Source organism: Cyprinodon variegatus, unplaced genomic scaffold (genome assembly GCF_000732505.1).
Source record: "Cyprinodon variegatus isolate N-32 unplaced genomic scaffold, C_variegatus-1.0 Scaffold67, whole genome shotgun sequence".
Taxonomy (NCBI): Eukaryota; Metazoa; Chordata; class Actinopteri; order Cyprinodontiformes; family Cyprinodontidae; genus Cyprinodon; species Cyprinodon variegatus.
In genome coordinates, this window is record NW_015150520.1 from 1,445,864 (window position 1) to 1,465,824 (window position 19,961).

Genomic DNA, 19,961 nt, shown 5'->3' on the forward strand with positions numbered 1-19,961 from the left:
AAAAAACAATACAGGAATGCTCGATACTTCTCACACTAATCTGGCACTGGTGGCTGGAAAAACAAGTAGCATAAATAAGAGCTAGAAACAGGTGGATAAGATAAGTAGTAATGAGCAACCGACTTAACTTAGTTAAACAGATCAATGGAATAAGCAATAAAGCCAGCCATCAGCGCCATGATCATGACAAAATCAGCCTTAAGGTTTGAGAGATCCTTCCACAAGGCTTGAAGCATTAATTTATCTTTTTTTCTTTTTACAAATCATTTAAACATGTCCTTAATTGAAATGTTTATTTGTTCATTTAAAGCTATATACTAAGAAAAATATGTCCTTCTTATGTAATATAATTAAGTTTATAACTAGAGACTGGGCTTTGTGACAAATCACGTTTTAAATCACAGTAAGGCAGTTTTTTGAATGTTACTCCACAAAATGTTTAAGTGTAAAATTGGTCTCAGAGGACATCACAGAAAATCCTTTAAAGGTTTTAATAATGCTATTTTTCTCTCTGACTGAATTTTTAAACTAAAAAAATACAGTATTTATTTTTTTTTTTTTTAGAATAACACAAATAAAAAATAATCTGACATGCTTGCTTATGGTTTTTCCAATTAAAGGTGGACCTCCCATAAAGATAACTCAGTAATTTCTCTTGATGCAGCAACTGAGCACACTGAGCACAATCACATGTGTGTTGACAAACTGATAGAGTTCTGGTCCCCTCAGCATAACTGGCAAACATTGCTCAGATAAACTTAATTTTGCAAAAGGTTCTCCTCATATGCTTGAAAACTGGAGCAGCATATAAGCAAGTATCTGTAAGCATCCAAACCTCTTTCTCAGTAAAGTATCTTACATTAAGTACCTTACTGTAGTATTAACTCTTAGCATTACAGAGTGAACTTTTTTCCATGGGGTTTGAGGTACTAAGCATTGATTTTTCCTTTATTTCCTGTATTAAGCATGATAGAAACAGAAGATAAATTGCAAGCTCTATCAAAAGTCCTGTAGCACACTTCTGAGAACTGCATTGCCTATTGTATTAATATCTTCTTTAATAATTCATATTTTTGCATAACATTATTCATGATTAATCATGTTACCTCATAGTCAAAACTATTCAATATTCAGTGAGCTGATTGAAATGAGAAAACAATGTTGGAAACATTTAACCAAATGTGGAGTCTGGGTTATAAGACTTATGATAGAAATAGTCTTTTCCTATAAATTATCTTATTTTATTTCTGTATTGTTTGTAACTACATTTTAGAAACATTTTGACACAAATTGCTAAAATCTTTCCAAAGAGCTGTTCAAGAAATGCCTGTCCTATTTTTTCCTGAATATGTGGCAGCTGTGAGTTGACCTTCAATGAATCCTTACCCCAAGACCAGACTTGATTCTAGAACAGACAGCCAAACCTAAGGTCAGCAGGGATTAATTAGCTTTTAGAAACCCCCCCAGCAGATGTCAAGGTAATCTTGGGATGCCGGCTGCAGAGGTCAGTGCAATATCTAAAAGCAGAGGGAATAAGAGCTGATCTAAACTTTGTATGGTTCTCTGCCTTACCAGGCACTAGGAGCAAATATGCTGGGGCCACTCCAAGCCTTCCGTCAGCCCTTATTACAGTTAGAGTCAATAAGTGGGTCACATTCTGGTAGCTTGCAAGTTAAGAAAACATTACATTCCTGAAATTTATGAGCATAGATGTGAAGAGATAAAAAAATTTATAAATATATATATATATAATTGTAAAATATCCTACATATCAAGGAAACAAAGTGGTGTGTGTGTGCATGTGAGTTAATGGTTGTGTATTTTTATTTTTTATGCAACAGGGAGGAGATATGAACATCTTTTAGCTAGATGAACAGCCCTGCTTCTCCCCCTCCAATATTTGCTACAATGGTATGCTGTGCCAGCAAAAAATAAAGCTCCCAGCCAAACTAATTATTATTTTCTGAAAGGTGAGAAAACACTAAAAGATGAGAGGTGCTGGAATGAAAGTAGATTAGGGTTGGCCTCAGCTGCTTTTCACTTCTGGTATTCTGGCCAAGAGGCCTGGGGCAAATGCAAATCTAGAAGCTTTTTCTTACACATATACACTGTACTTGTTACTACAAAATATCCTCTAATAAAGGAGCTGTAAGTGAAATATTTATTGTAAAATTACCAATATTATTCCCAAATTCTTTTTACACAGAATGAAACTAATTTGCCCTATAAACAATCAGACCTTTCCATCAACAATGTCTTTGTTAAGTTGTTATCCCTTAGTCCTAGAGGTACAGTGTGAAACAATTTTGGTGCAGTGTGAAGCCCATGTTTACATTTTGGTTCCTGAGCCAATCTTATGAGAATTCCCAGAGTTGCCAGAACAGAGCCTAGCATTTGGTATTTTATGTTGGTATAAACCAGCAGTCTGTATACATGGAAGCTAACAAGAGAGGCTGCTTAGAAATAGTCTAAACAACACCTGAGAGAATCCTTCATAAGTATTTGCACATTAACTGTGGCTGAATTATCTTGCATTGTCATCTTGACTTTAGCTGCACATATTATCGCCTCTCTTGACCCAGCCATATATTGGTTTTGCATCTCTCCCTGTGTAATAAAGGAGCAAATTTAAGTGCTCTTTTTTGTCACATTATCCAGTTTTGATGCCACCTAACAATGAAAAAATCTCTGCCCCTATATCAGCCAGCTATGCTCAAAAGTTCCAAACTTAATAATCTATTTTTCAATGTCAGCTGACATTCTGACATTGTGTCATCTTATGTGTGGAGAAGATCCTGTGTTGCTCTATCGTGGTCAGCCTTTACGTGATTGAACACATGCAGGATACAACATAGAATATGAACCCTGCATTACCTTCTGTCACTCCACAGGTCCTCTTTTAGCTGATTTCACAGTGGCAGTGATGTCGTTTGTTTGTGTGTGTGTGTCTAGGGCCTAGGGGGCTAAGGCAGCTCTGAACATCCACCAAGCACATTCACATATAGTGCTACAGGTGTTGGTGCAGTGTGAAGCCCATATTTACTTTGTGGATCCTGAGACAGTCATATGAGGGTTGCCAGAACAGAGCCTAGCATTTGGTATTTTATGTTGGCAAAAAAAAGCAGCAGTGTGCATATATGTAAGCTAGCAAGACAAGCAGACCAGAAATAGTCTAAAAAATACCTAAGAAGCCTCAACATCCCTAACAAGTATTTACACAGCAACTTACTGTGGCTGAATTGTTTTCCAGTAAGATCTTGAATTTAACTGTGCTACAACCTAATCTCTCCTGAATGAGCTCCCTTTATGACACTTTATGATTTGTGTGTTGTTCCAATTTGAAACACTGGTTCTTCTTATTATTATTACTTATTGCTTCCCTAAGTAACATTGTTGATTTTTCAGTAATGTTTTATATATGTGTTGGTTGTTTCTTTTCTTTTTTTACCTGTAACACTTTTTTTCTTTTTTACTTTTTCTCTTTCTAACCCTGCAGGTGTAGAAACAGACTCCAAACATCTTAATTTAAATTCAATTTTTCCTTCTTTCTCCCTTTTATTCTTATCTCATTCTCTCCCTTTTTTTTTCCCATACCTTGCTCCTTTTCCTTTTTCCCATTTTTCCCTCTGTGTCTGTCTCGATGTGCAGTGGATCTAATACAACCCCAATGATATTTCTAATTAATATTTTACTTGCATACAGTATTGTGCAATATTATAGTAAAGGGCTTCACTTGTTTAAGTAAATCTTTTGGGCTTCTCCTTTCCACTAAGGAAATAATTAAGGACTGCTAATCTGCTGAACAGGACACAAAAAACCCCTCCAAAATTCATGGACATTTTGGTGTGCAAGTGTGCAAATGGAAACAACAGCAGCACATATGATCTTTACTTTTTACTTTTTCATTTTTACAAATCATCATTTTAATGTCACAAACCTGCAAAAAAGAAGCACTAAGTCTATTTGTCTTTTTTTTTTTACGTTAATGGGGAATTTTATGCAGCTGAAGCTCCTCCTATTTAATCACACAGTCCAGGGTGTAAATACTGTGGATCTGAAATGCAAAATGAAGAAAGCCCAGCGGGGCTCACTTAAATCACCATGGACACTGCATTCGGTCAGAACGCACCACTACACTCTCAGTTTTGCTCCAGTTGTTACAAAACAATGGTGCACAAAAAATACACACGCCTGTATATTAACATCTTCCCTCTGTACAGCTGAGGATGCTAACAATGGAAATGACGCTGGCAGTGGCTGCAGCACTCAAACATGCAAAGTGATCACTATGATACTAGTTTTGAAATGGATGGGTTATTTGAGGTGGAGGATTTTTCTCTGCCTTTTGTACCGATAACAGATAAGGGGAAAAAGAGAGAAAGGTTCTGTAGATGAGACCAGTGGCTCTTAGACTTACTGGTTTGAGCAGCTGGCTCTAGACATTCCTGGGGCATCTGAACATATGAGATTGCAATGTTTCTTTCTTGTAATTTTGTAGTTTAGATGATAGGTTATATTTAGATAAAAGTAGGTGAACTTTTATTCAAAAGACTTTGTCAACATTGTTTTGACAAATATTCCAATAATGAACAGCATTTTTTTGTTTAAATTTCATTAGAGGCATGAATCTATATTTGTGGGCTGTTCATAGCTTTATAGCTGTTCATAACTGTATAAATCCTTACCTGACATATGCTCACTTAAATGAAAACTTATCAAACTGCTGCAACTTTTATGCTTTACAATTAGCTTTTATCCTGAACACACATATACGTGAGAAACCTGTGGGAGGTTTGTATGAGGACCTAGAGTCAGTGCTATAAAATCACATTATTTTGACAGATTCTGTTGCACTCACCCCGCCAACGGGACCACCTGCAAGCTTGCTTTTTATTCTGTCATTAACTCAGACCCCCTGCCCAGGAGTTGGGAATGAATTGATATTGCCTCCTACCAAGTCTTGCTGGTTTCAACTGATAAGTACACTAACTCCTCCCATTACGCTTATAAAAAAAAACTCCTGATGAGAATCCTGGAAACTATGTGTCATATAGGAGAAATGAGTAAATGCAAATTATTTTCATGTTAACCAACTGTTGTTATTCATAAGGTTGCAATTGCATTTTTACACTTTCTTTTTTTTGTATGTTGTCTTATATTCAATTTCTTAACTAAGTGAAAATTCTAACTGCTGTAATTCCAACATTAAAATTTGAAACTTTTAAGATTTACATTGAAAATTCCAAGAAGCAGGCCAAGAATGTTCACACAAATTCAGTTATTCAAAGATATGAGACAGTGTTTAATATTTAATGATTGTCACATTTCTCAAGTGTAATCACAAGATCGGCTTCACATTTTAGAACTTCACACAGGTTATGTATTATTCACTTCTGTTATGGAGTTAAGGGATTTCATCTGCATAGCTCTTCTGAACTAATTTCTAAATATCTCTACCCATTTTAGCAGAAACTGGTTGCTACTGTATGTGAGAGGTGTATAAATAACAGGGTAACTGACTAAACATCCACCTTGCTGTCTTGTGATTACAGTAAGCACTAAATTATATTGCTCATATATGGAAAGAAATGAGAAAGAAATTTAGTACATAAGTACTTAACAAGCACTTATATGGCCGTTTATCATTAAAATCCACTGAGCTCAAAAACATAGTTATCAAAACATGATGGATAGGTTTCACATTACCCTTCCTCCACAATCCATGTTGGTGGAACTCACAGAAGTATTCTTGTACACTTGCCTGTGTGGGTGGAAATAGCGAACATTACCATGAAAACTGTAATGCTCGCTCAAAACACACAGGGGAGCAATTAACTTTTAACTGGCTTAAACTAGTTTAGTAGATCCTGAAATAATTAATGTTCTTCAGATTTTATGTACAGTATATGTTGAAAGGCCAGGCGACAGCCTTAGCTGTGCCCAGGACAAAATCTAAATAATTACTGAGTGGGGGCCAATCAATTCATACTTTGTATGTAGTGCGCACACACACACACACACATATATATTTATATATATATATATATATATATATATATATATATATATANATATATATATATATATAAACCTAAACTCAGTTCATACCTTATTCCTAACCGTGGCCCCTGACCCAAAAACAGCAATCCCCTCTTGGACTCCAGGCATCAGGCCCAACAAAGAGCAGTCAGTCCCTACAATGTGTGTGTGGTCTGCATAAAACGATGTCTTTGATCGCAGTATTAACCTAGCTGCTGTTAACTGCCTGCCCAAAGAAAGAATAAATAAAAAGAAAAAGAAAGAAAAAGGTTTGCAGTCGAAGCAGATTCAGCATCATGTCAGCTAGGACGCTTGTTGGTCGCGGGCGAAAACGCAGGGAAGATCCATCACACTCACCATCATGCTCACTACGATGGGGATACTGCAGTCTGGAGAAAAACTGACAGTTTCCTCCTTTGAACCCCCTTTCATACCAATACACTGCCAGTACGCCATTAAACAGTAGCTGTGAGTTAGAAATATGTTCAGTAGTCGTTTGGATAAGTTCTTGATAAGTTACGCATAAGTTACTCATAGGTTTTGGATAAGCTAGACACCACGACTTATGAGTAAGTTACACTTAACGTGTGTCAGTGATTAGATAACTTATGCCACATGTTTGGTACATGCTGGCATACGTTGTAAAACATTTTGAGCACGCTTATAACTTATACAAAAGTTACCCATAACTAATCCAACTTATGCCAGCATTTTTGCCAGATTTCGCCATACATCAGGTATACGCTGGTCTAAATTGTCAAGGTGTGACAGGGGCTTTACTTCTATCCATTGGCTTTTCATTTCTATGGTCTAACCTTTAAGGCTGATTTATACTTTGAAAGTAGGTCGTCAGCATAGGTGTTGTAGTGAACTCAAAGACATCCCCGCCCCCTCCACAGACACTCTTCTGCTCCTCTCCCAAGGTGACCGCAGACAGGAGGCCAGCTTATTTTGTTTTTATGACCACAATTGCGGAAAACGACTGGTGATGTTTGACCAGGTAGGTACGGGAGAACGCTGGGACCCTTTTTCCACCCGGGTCCCCGCTCTTTTTCGCCGTCATGTCCCTCCGTTGTCGCACAAACTTGCCCTCACTTCCTCTCTGCCTCAGCTGTATCTAGACCCACAGCGAATCAAGCATAAATCAAAAATGTCTGCGTAAAACTCACTGCGACACACTGCTGCGGGAGTATAACTCCCCCCTTAACTGTCCTCAATGTCTGCTATTGTTCTTTCTGGGAGAGAGACCCCCTCTGGTAAGGATCAGTGAGTCATTTACTCACTCATTCTTCCCATACAGCTTGATGTCACCCATGTAGAGGAGGTTACTGATGGTGGCCCTGTTCCTGAGTCAGTATCTGTAGCCAGTCTTGTTGATTATTTGGCTGAGGGGGGTTCAGGCCTATGCAGAACAACAGTGGGGAAAGCGCATCTCCTTGGTTTATGCCACATTTGATGGAGACTTGTGTAAGAGTCTTGCCATTACAATTCTATGTCAATCCAGACCTTAATTTAGAAAATATCTAAACTAAAATATTCAAAGGATACGGATCACTTTTTTATGATAATACAATTAAACATTTATATCTTATCTGAAAGACTGAAACATGAACTATGAGAGAGAAATGTTTAATGATCTATTTGTCTTATCCTCTGGTTCTTAATCCAAAATAAACAGTATGCAATAAATATTTTCTTTGGATATAATATAGGGATTCATTTGGTAGAAATTAAAGAAAGTTTAGATCATCTCTTGTTAGCTTGAAGAAATAAAATACTTAAAGCTAAACAAAAGCATTTTTTACACTTGGCAGAGAGTGTTAATCAGCCAGGGCAAAGTGGGCTGTGCAATGAACTGCTGGGTGCGTTGGGGTGGAGCGCAAGCTGAGATAGTGTGTGGTGTGTGCAAAAGCAGATTTCTGCATAGGCACAGGCGATAATGAAGAGTACTCCAACCAAATATTTAAAAGCCATTGTTTTTGCAATGCAGAAATGCTGTTGGTTTGTAAGACTAACTATCCTTACTATCTGTAAACTTGACCATCATCAAAATATTGAATATTACTATGGCTTTATTTTAGTGCCTAGAGGAATCCCAAGTGGAACAACATCTTTTGCACCTGTTAAGAACATATTGAAAGGATATGATACCCTGCTGCCCAGACTTACCTGATTAATTAGCAAAGAGGCACATGTAAGAAGACCAGTGTCTTTATCAGCATTCAGTCTGCATTTTGAACCATTGCAAACAGATGCCTTGGCTACTCTTTTTTTTGACACAAAAATCTAAGAAATTGTTACACTCATTGCATATAAAACATAAAATGGGCTCAGAATATCTGGTTGCCACTCAACATAATGTCCATGTTTCTGATGGATTTGAGCTCATAATGGATTCATAATTAATGCTCGTGAGTTCTAAAAGGTGCGTGTTCCTGCATAAATGATTGGATTCACTAGCTGCCACATTTGCTTTCTGAAAACAACAGATTGGAAATTAATGATGATGATGATGACAATGATAACAGCTCTATTTATTTAGGACCACTCTTGTTCTAAATAATGCATAGCTCTAATAATCTTAACCATAGGCTGAAAACATCATTTGTCATAGATGTCAGAGGTACTTCACAATATAAACCCTCTGGCTTATCCTCAGAGAAATGTTATAAGTCATTTAGCAGGATAGTTTGCCTGAAGCAGAAGTAATCCATTATAATACTTATCCTGGTGAACTTATAAATTCACCAGAATACCATTTTACATTATATTTTTCCCATTTGTAATTAATTATTGATAATAGTAAAACACAATTTTGTTAATTAATTAAAATATATGAACCGTTTCGTTTTTCACTTTAAACCTAATGAGAAATATGTCAATTCTGAGTTTATATTGCATATTTTGTGTATATGAACCAACACTTGCCTAAACCCGCAGATGCACTGTAAAATATGTATATATTTTTTTCAAAATAATAATAAAAATGATGGTTGGATGGTGTATTGGTTGTATTGCTTAGCTAAGCAATAATTACAATTTTTTTCACTGCATAACACAATGAGAGGAAGTTTAAAGTAGTGGATTGAAGTGATCTGATCTCCTGCTTGTTTTCCCTCTTCTGTGGCTGCAGCATATGGGATACTCTGGGTGGCGCCCGCCGCATCTTGTTGGCAGCCCACTGGCTGGTGAGTAACCTTTGAGGGGGGGACTGGGCACCAATTAATTCTTCTGGGAATGTATTAGTCAATTCAATAAGGGACTTCTTGCCAAACAGCTACCTCTAATTGTAACATTTCAGTAAGTCAATTCTCTGGCTGATGAGAAAAAATTTTGAATGTACAGTAGGTTGATACAGGTATGATGATCTAAAAAAAAGTTTTCTTTGTGGATTGATTTTGATTTGAAGGATAAACTGTTAATAATAACTCTCAATTCTAATTATTAATCAAAATGGTAGTTAAATAAATCTGAATGCACACTACCTTATGTGGTCATATTTTTGTTTTGTTGGGATATATACTGTATATATATATATATCTTTGATATGTCTCAGGGACACTTATTTCCAGGCGAAAGGCATAATGTCACTGCTTTGTCAAATTCCTTCACAGTGATCAAGGAGCAATTTTAGAACAAAGATTAGAGATCCCTTTTTTCATTTAGTTTTTGACATTTTAGCCAATATGTCTGACACACAATTTATGCAAATTGAACTTCTCTAATAAGCATCTTCTTTGGTTCAATTGCTTTGGACCTTTTTTCCTCTCATCTGACAGTCTGCATATCTAGTTTTGGTCATGAAACTTTCCTTATTATTTTTTTTGATAAGGGCATGCCTGTTGAGATGTCACTATTCTGGTTGCGTGGAGCAATCACCCGATCCAAGCAATTTGGATTTAAAATATCACTTGCATCCCTCAGGGGAGAAGTTTCCCTCTCCCCAACATGTAGTTACATGCACAGATGCGCACAGACCCACACACATATTAAAGCACCTCATCGCTGTCATTTCAGACAAACTTGTATGAAGGATGTCTTTCAGAGCCAAGTAGGAAAACAGAGATTTCTCACTTTCTCTTCAATTTCTTCCACTTTGCTTTGCTTGGGAGGGAACCCACAAGAATATCAGTTTGTTGTGATGAGAGAAAGGTAGTTTTACTGTGACTGAAGATCAGTATCAGGGCAGCAATAGCGCTTTGTTTGTACCCTCAACTACACTCTTGTTTCATTCCCTTAATGCGTATACATATTCTTTCCAAGGAGTTGAAATATTAATGCCTCCAAAGCTGATCTTGGGAACTGTTACAGAGGAGCTGCACTGTGAAATTGATATTAATTGAAATTGATTATTCAATGTGGACCGCATGGGTCATTAATTTCTAATCTACCCCTTCAATCAATAATATATCTTTCCTGGTAAAACAGTTTTACAGCTTTTAATCCTTGTTTATGGATAAAAATTATGACAATGATTTAATTCATTCATTAAAATTTAGGCCTTGTGTTCTCATCATTATTTTAGTAAATTTCCCAGTCCATTAAAGACAGAAAGTGAACAAAACCTTGCTAGAGAGCTCTACCATTTCTCTGCTGCACACCTGGATCCGGTCTTCTCATCAGGCTGACTGGTCCTTATGAGTAAGGACAGTTCTGTGGAGACAAAGTTTTTTTTTTTTCAATCAAAATGGGAGAAAAGAAAAAAATATTTTGAGATCAGAAGAAGCAAGGAATGTCTTTTTATAGGTCAGGTGGCTTTAACAAAAAAATAAAAACAAATTTTATGCTGCCCTCATGTGGTCATTTAAATATGATCATTTCTACTTGCAAAGTGAAAATTACTAGCGTATTGCGTTCAAGTGCTTTTGTTGTGGTAGTGAAGAGAAATATGTTGGATCCACAGATTACCCTGACCAGCTACTTTGGCAAGACAGACGTCCTAATTATCCTGCTACAAGAAGAGGATGCATCAAATGCATGGACTGACATCTAGTGAGCATCTGATTACGATCAGTTTTATACGGTGAAATATTTTTTAAAACTATATATGTTACATCATTGGGGTAGGCTATAATATTCCCCTCATTTTGAAGTAACCCTCACCTATTTTGCATACCCAAAAGAAAAAGCAAATAACTCAGGAACTGTAAGCCCAAATTACATGTGTGAAACATCATTTGAAAGCTAACACATAGTTTAGCCTTTCAATGAAATTTGGATAAGTAAAACACCACCCAAGCTGCATGAGTTCAAACATGACTCAAAGTATTTTTTTTTTGTTTTTATTCTCGAAAATAATAGGTCTTTTTTGAATAGCAGTAATAAAGATGTGCTTAAGAAAAGGCATGTGTCATTGTATTAGTTTGGTCTACATCATGTTAACCACAAATGCAGAAAACTTCAGACCTCTAGCTACCACAGTTCCAGAGCTGTGGGACTTTGATTTTTTGGTGTCACCAGCATCTCCAAATCTCTCCAAATGTGCCAAATTGTGCCAAATGCTTTTACTGGACTATTTGACCCATAGAATAACACCGAAGCATTTTGATGGCCAAAAAACATTTATGAAGCAAGTATTTTCCACTTTTTTCAGAATAAGTGTATAAAACAAAATCTAACATTTATGAACCTAAAATAACATAAACATCTTTAAAAATTGTGAAACTGCTGCTTTTGAAGCTAAAATAAACCCCAGTGACTTTTCTGAGCTGTATTTTTTTAATTTTTTTTTATTTTTCAGCCTTAGGCATTGTAATAAAACAAAATCAGTGTCCAAACTTAAAAAAAAAATAGGACCGTTGTTATTATTCAGCTTCGAGCTGCGCGCATTGATCCACTCTCAGCTGTGTGTTTCACTCTTACGCAAGCAGGTAACACGGCTATGCTTTATGCAACCCAGCCATGTCTACCCTTGTTTCAGTTCAGAGTAAAACAAGCATTTCAATTATATAGAACGGTGAAATTAAAAAGTTGTTGAATTCAAACCTGTCAAAGAAGAACATAAATCAATGATTGCTGGCATTATTTTGTCACTGACACATGCCAACTAAGTTTTTTTTTTTTTTTTTTTCCAAACTGAATATCTTAAACCCATCGAATAGCTTCAGGGTTTCCTTTATATATATATATATATATATATATATATATATATATATATATATATATATATATATATATATATATATATATATTCTATATCTAATTCCCTCTTATTGATATCAGGTTCTGTTGAATAAGTCTGTGTAATGCTGATAATGTGAGGATGGATAAGGTGGATATAGGATATATGATGGATTGCGAGGTGAAAGGAAATAATTTTCTCAATATGAAAGTAACACATTCATGTTCTGTTAAATAATACTAGTCATTCTTTAATAAGATCCTTGTCAAAAGAACCTTTTTTTTTTAAAACCTAATGTGTCTAACTGACCCAGTGAATTATTTTGTTTTTGCTTCATGAACAAAACTACAACATAAATCTCCTGATTATATCAGGAAACAAAACAATGTGATTGGCTCAAAGGAGAGTGGAGACAGAGGACACTTTTCTCTGCAAATCTTGAAAATCACACTATTCACTTTGAAATTATGAATGTTCGTTGATTTTCACTATTGCTGGTGGTATTAAGAGGTGTGATCGCAATCCTACAGGTGTTTTAAATATATATACGCATACTGTATGAATGCATGGCCAATTTGAAATTTGTCTGTGATGAACGTTTTAGAAGAGTCTTGACTTGAGCTTGTGAATTTGCAAAATCTGCAATGCATGAAATTCACCCCTGGAACACAAGACAGACATAGGACACTATCATCCATTATGGGATAAAATATACATTTTAAACAAAAAGATGGGATAGCTTTGCATACCTGTTACATACTTTATATGTAACAGGTAGGCAAACCTGAACTCTGTACAGTAAAAAATAACACACCAAAACCACCCACTAAATGGTGTCTATACACAGAAATTGTTAGCATAGTGACTCATGCCTGCACCCAGGTAACTTAGCATATAGCATATCCCCAGAACAAAATAAAATCAAAACCCATTACCAAATGCGCTAATGTGCTTCATCAAGGTAGATGTGTAGTGAAGACAAAAAGCCAGTCTGATATACCTTATTTGTCTATATAACATAAAATAATAGCATTGAAGTTAGAGTTCGAAATGATGAATCCAAGCGCTTGTAAACAAGCTTAAAAACACTTATTAGCTTACCTGCTCAGGCAAAGCAATGGAATCGAAATGCAGACCTGTTGAAAATCCTTAAGACCAAAAAAATCTGCTTATGTTCAACTTTGGCCACTTCGGTTAAGTTAACCTCGAGGTTTAAGTGAAGATAACGCCCACCACAGGGCGCCTCTAGCTCAGCCTAGTCAGTTTGAACTAATTTAGAAAATGTGAATGTAAAAACTTTAATGATTACAACTATTATTAATTATCATTTTGTACACATGTATGTCCCTGAGTGTTGTGTGGATCTGCATTAACATCTATAACCAGGTTTTTTTGAAAATTACCAATAGAATTGATTTTTGTTTAGATTAAAAGCTTACTTAAAGGCAAAAAACCTCTGCTCTCCTGACCAAACATTTTATTTTGATTTAAATTACCATATGCTTCCTCAGGCAAAGTGGTTAGCCACAATACTGCCTGATTGGACTTTGATTATGTTTGCTGGTTCAACCTTAATTATTCCAGCTATTCAGTCAACATCTTCTGCTGATTACATACATGCATCAACACAAGGTTGTGAGAACAAGCATCCTCAGCAATGTTTGGAGTACTAGTTAGGTTCTTATTGATTGTTTCTTAAAACTCCAGCCTGGCCAAACTCTGACATAGGGTGTGTGTCTGCAGTGGAAGCTTGAGTGATAAACACATACAAGTAGTCTCTTTAATAAACTTCCCTGATGTCTAATCATTCTTTTTGATAAGGCTAAGACCACATCTTTTGTCTTAAGTGATTAAGCTATGCAATTTCCATCTTTTATTTTGAGAAGGACTGTCGAATGTCTTTATTTCTTACTCACTGTCACAGAGGCAGCCTCATTAGTAATTTTTGATTTCAACAACTACGTGATATATCATACATATGCAAAAAGTATATTTTCTTAAACACATAGATGCAAGAAAAGCAACATAATAAAACGATTCTAGGTCCAAAAAACTTAGAAATTTTGAATTTTATACATTTTAAATTTTAAAACAGCGGGTAATGACATGGAGCGGACAGACACCGACCAAAAGAATTGAATAATTTGTTGGTAATAATGAAACAATACAAATGAAATACATCTGAAGAGCATTCCCACATTATCTTTTGTGAACATTTTTTTTACCCATCTTTCATTTTGATAATTAAATGTCCCCGTCATTTTTAAACTGAAAAATGCAATGCCAATGTACATTAAACAGTACCAAAGATCAACAGATTCTGATTTTGGTGATCCACAAGACCAACATTGAAAGTTTTTGGGCTGCGTTGCTCAACTGCGATTACTGATTTTGTTGGCACTTCGACTGCTGTCACAAGCACAGGGATATCTGTGTGGGTTACACTGTATTTTATAACAGCATGGCATGTGGTTCTGCCAATCACATTTAAGAATGGGAAACACCCGTTTTATAACTGTGTATAAATTGACTATAACTACATATCTCAGCATAATTTAGAGCTAACAGCATGGTCTGGTGTCAGAGTTACATTGTATGGCAGGTGAAAGCTCTGCCTACCTCTTGCAGTTAATGGCTGCTCTATAGATGCCTCCACCTCAGCTGAGAGTTGTGTGTTCTCAAACACACAGCAAAGACAGTGGATTAATGTCAAACTTTGCTAGCAAAGTCGTGATATCATCATTTCCTCAAAGGAGTCCTTATCAAGCTTTAAATCTGTATAAAGGGAATATCTGCATATTTTGAAACAGCAGTTCCATGTGAAGGCTCGTGAAAGGAAGTAGCTGTCCGTTGACGCCTACAGCAGATATCCAAGAGAAGGGTCTAAATCGTCCTGGATTCATGAAGTCAACTTAACACAGAATACCTTGGTTATTTCGGGCCCAAGCAGTAAAAACCTGTGACCACTGTATATTTCTTCCTCCCCCCACTGTGCTGAAGCGTTGCATAGTCACATGAAAAGGAGTGGCTTGCCCCAGACAAGACTACAACAAAGTAAAACTGGTTACTTTACTTTTTCAACTGTTGCCTAGGCAAGTAGCTCTCTTAAACATAGTTTACAAATAAAGGGGCCTTATTTTGAACTTTTCTGTTGAATGTTTTGTGTGATTTGATATGGAAACGAGGAGCATGCTTTTGGTAGTTTTGGCTACCAAAACTACTCTTCTTGATAACTTGATGTCGAGTTTGGCTAGTGAAGCATGCACAGACCTCTGCTTTGGAGAGACCAAGCAACCGTTACACAGGCGCATGGTTCAACACAGGAGGGCTAACTACTTAGGACAGGACTCCACGGTTCACTTAAACCTGAAGGCTAAATTTGACTCGTTCGAGGACAACAGCCTCCATATTCTGGCCAAGGAAAAAAGATGGTTTGAGAGAGGGGTTAAGGAAGCCATTTTTGTTAACCTAGAAAAAACTATCACTCAACAGAGAAGGTGGTCTTAAAGACAACCTTTCCCCTAATTACAAAGCACTTTTACGAACAATACCCAGAAAATTCACCTCTCACCTGCCCTCACCTGACTTAATTGTAAAGAATAACAAAATTTGTTTTTTTTTTACATCAAACTTTGCTTTCGTCAAAGAATCCTCCATTTGCAGCAATTACAGCATTGCAGACCTTTGGCATTCTAGCTGTCAATTTGTTGAGGTAATCTGGAGAAATTGCACCCCACACTTCCACAAGCAGCTCCCACAAGTTGGATTGGTTGGATGGGCACTTCTTGCGTATCATACAGTCAAGCTGCTCCCACAACAGTTCAACAGCGTTCAGATCTAGTGACTGCACTGGCCACTCCATTACCGATAAAATACCAGCTACCTGCTTCTGCTCTAAATAGTTCTTGCACAATTTAGAGGTGTGTTTAGGGTCATTGTCCTGTTGTAGGATGAAACTTACTCCAATCAAGTGCTGTCCACTGGGTATGGCATGGCGTTGCAAAATGGAGTCATAGCCTTCCTTATTCAGAATCCCTTTTACCCTGTACAAATCTCCCACCTGACCAGCACCAAAGCAGACCCAGACCATCACATTACCTCCACCATGCTTAACAGATGGCGTGAGGCATTCTTCCAGCATCTTTTCATTTGTTCTGCGTCTCACAAACGTTCTTCTTTGTGATCCAAACACCTCAAACTTGGATTCATCCGTCCACAACACTTTTTTTTCCAGTCTTCCTCTGTCCAATGTCTATGTTCTTTTGCCCATCTTAATCTTTTTCTTTTATTGGCCAGTCTCAGATATGGCTTTTTCTTTGCCACTCTGCCCTGAAGCCCAGAATCCCACTTCACTGTAGATGTTGTCACTGGTGTTTTGCGGGTACTATTTAATGAAGATGCCAGTTTGGGACTTGTGAGGGGTCTGTTTCTCAAAATAGAGACTCTAATGTACTTATCTTCTTGCTCAGTTGTGCAACGCGGCCTCCCACTTCTTTTTCTACTCTGGTTAGAGCCTGTTTGTGCTGTCCTTTGAAGGGAGTAGTACACACCTTTGTAGGAAATCTTCAATTTCTTAGCAATTTCTCGCATGGAATAGCCTTCATTTCTAAGAACAAGAATAGACTGTTGAGTTTCAGATGAAAGTTCTCTTTTTCTGGCCATTTTGAGCGTTTAAATGACCGCACAAATGTGATGCTCCAGAAACTCAATCTGCTCAAAGGAAGGTCAGTTTTGTAGCTTCTGTAACAAGCTAAACTGTTTTTAGATGTGTGAACATGATTGCACAAGGGTTTTCTAATCATCAATTAACCTTCTGAGCCAATGATCAAACACATTGTACCATAAGAACACTGGTGTGATAGTTGCTGGAAATGGGCCTCTATACACCTATGTAGATATTGCATCAAAAACCAGACATTTGCAGCTAGAATAGTCATTTACCACATTAGCAATGTACAGAGTGTATTAAACAGCACATTTTAATCTTATGGAGGGAGACAACACTGATTAAACATTTGGAAATGGATAAGACTAGTTTAAAGTTTTCTTCATTGAAAAGTACAGTGCTTTTCCTTAAAAAATAAGGACATTTCAATGTGACCCCAAACTTTTGAACGGTAGTGTAGTTGGTTAAAATTAGTTTGGGTAGATCAATGTCATGATCAAAATCTGTGCGAGCCACTGGTTACAAATGTCATGGGTTTTACCTAGTATTGTTTTCATAACTATTTTCAGTTTGCTAGTGGCGTCAGCTCCCATAGAAGGACTTCCACTCTTGAGGTAGGTGGTTCAAGACCCACTTCAGACTTTAAAAGTTGCGATAAAACTTTTTTTTTTTTGGGCTGATGTGACTTATTTGTATTGGTTTGCCCTAGTACAAATATAGATTGGGTAAAAACACTGTCGAAGTTAGATTGGTTGGTGTGACCAAAAGATTGGTTGAACACATAACTTCCAAACCTATTAAAACCAAAAACTCTAGAAAAACTATTATAGTTAAATAAAATGACTAACACCTTTCATTTTGTTCATGGATGCCCAATTTACACAAACAGTTTCACTGTCTGCTTGAGCTTATTTCACTAAAGAAAAACTGATTTTTCTCTTCTAAGACATTTTACACACAAAAAACTTACAAAAGATTTTGTTATACACACAAATCATTAACAATTTCAAAGGATATGAGAAAAAAAACAAACAAGAAAAACAATTGCAAAAAATCAGATTATATTACTAACTGTAGTTCTGCACTCCACCAGTAGGTGGTGACATGTTCACACAAGGCTTCATGAACTGTGAGGATCGTTCAAATGCCTCATGAGGCTTCATCTCACCATCACTATATAAAACTAACCAAAACCATGGAGAAATCAAACAAACACGAGGAGATAGGGAGAGACGAGGAACCAGCACTGAGGAACTGCACAGGGAGAGTATTTCTGGCTGACTGAACAAAGGCAGGACTAACAAGCTGATTGGGAGAAGATGTGAGCAGAGGCTTCTAGACAAGAGCTGGGGAAAAGGAAACCAACACAAGAGGGCAACAGAGAGCAGCAAAGAAAAGCATAATGCTATGTTCACACCTAAAGCAGCAAGAGCAGCAAAAAGCAGGTGCTGCTTCATTTTTTATGCTTGTACAAGTTTAGTTCTGATGCACAGCTGCAGCAGCAAAGCTGGGTCTCAGTTATTTTTCCAACTCCACCAGCAGCTGGGTCGGCAGCGCATCGTGCACGACAAATGCTCACGACAAACGCTCATGACGCGCTGCTTCAGCGGCTCAGATGCGCTGCTAAAAAACACGCTGCAGGACATTTTGCTACGCCTTCATGCGCGTCAACCATTGACTTTGCATGTAAATTAGCTGCTCCTGCTGCCTTTGCTGCTTTTGGCGTGATAGCATAATAACTCAAATACATCCAAAAACACAACAAAATAGGAATTAAACCAATAAAAGTAGAAAACAAAGAAAAAAACGAATCAACATAAAATTGAAAACTCAAAGAAAACTTTACAGAACCAAGACCATTACAATTTTGTTGTAATAACGCAGACATTCGTAAGCTTTTGCTTCAAGTTAAGCCTTTCTGCCACTATATTGTTTATGTAAACACAATATATCTTTGATTTTTTTATGCATCTGAATAAACTTAAACAGACTTAACAGATTTAATCCCCTCCAAATAAAGTGACTGACTAAACAGCTTCTTTTTCAGACACTCTGGTCCAAAGACAGCAACTTCTTTTTTATTTGCATTCAGAAACAGAAATGTACAAGTCATCCAGGTTTCTATGTCTTAAGGTGATGTCTTTAATCCATGTAATGGATTCATTTTAGCAGTATTTATGAACAAATATAGCTGATTCTGTGAGGTCAACGAGGTTTGCGTTGTCGACGCTGACCCTGCCTGCTAGGTTTCTGCTCTTCATAAAAAGTTAAACCTAAAATGTTTGTATGGATTGAATACTAGGTTCACCTGTTCTGATCCTAACAATTTTCTCTCTAGTTTTCTAGCACTTTGCTTCAAAGTGTGCAGCTCTGTATTAAACCAAGAGGCCAGCTTTCTATTTCTAAAGATTTTTTGTTCAAAGAGGGTACGTTGTCTAAGGCAGTCCGCAGGGAACTAGTAAAACCATTTAGAAAATGATTTATTTGTGAAGGGGAATAAATTAAAAGATTTCCCTCCGCAGTATTGTTCAGTGATATAGAGAAGAGAAAAAGTGAAACAGATTATCTAAAATGTATTACTGCATTATCTGACAATTATCTGCTAATATCAAACCTTCTTTTGGGGGAGGAGAACTCAAAGTAATTGTGATGGTTTCTAAAAAGTGTTTAGAGAGGACAGGGTTGTAAGGAAATACTGTTATTTCTTCACATCCTATGAAGAGGAGAATATGTGGGACTAATCACATTTCCAACAACCCCAATTGCGTCTAAAATAGCTTTAACGGCTGTATTTGAGATATTCAACTACAACTCTGCTTCCTGATCTGCACCTTGAGCTCTCAGGTTTTGGGAGGACTATTAAATTTGTCTGGATTCTTAGAAAGAAGAGCTGCATCCTCCAAAGTGGGATGGATGCCATCTCTCTGAATCAGACCATGTTTGCCCCAAAAGATTGCAAATTATTAATGTATCCCACATCATTTTCAGGAAACCACCTAGACAAACATGTATGACGACATGAAGCTGAACAGTCCTCACTGATCAAATCAGGGATGGCACCAGAGAAAATTATAGACATTTCCTACAGTAGTTGTTAATCAAACCCCAAAAACCACAGCCAGTTTGAACAATCCT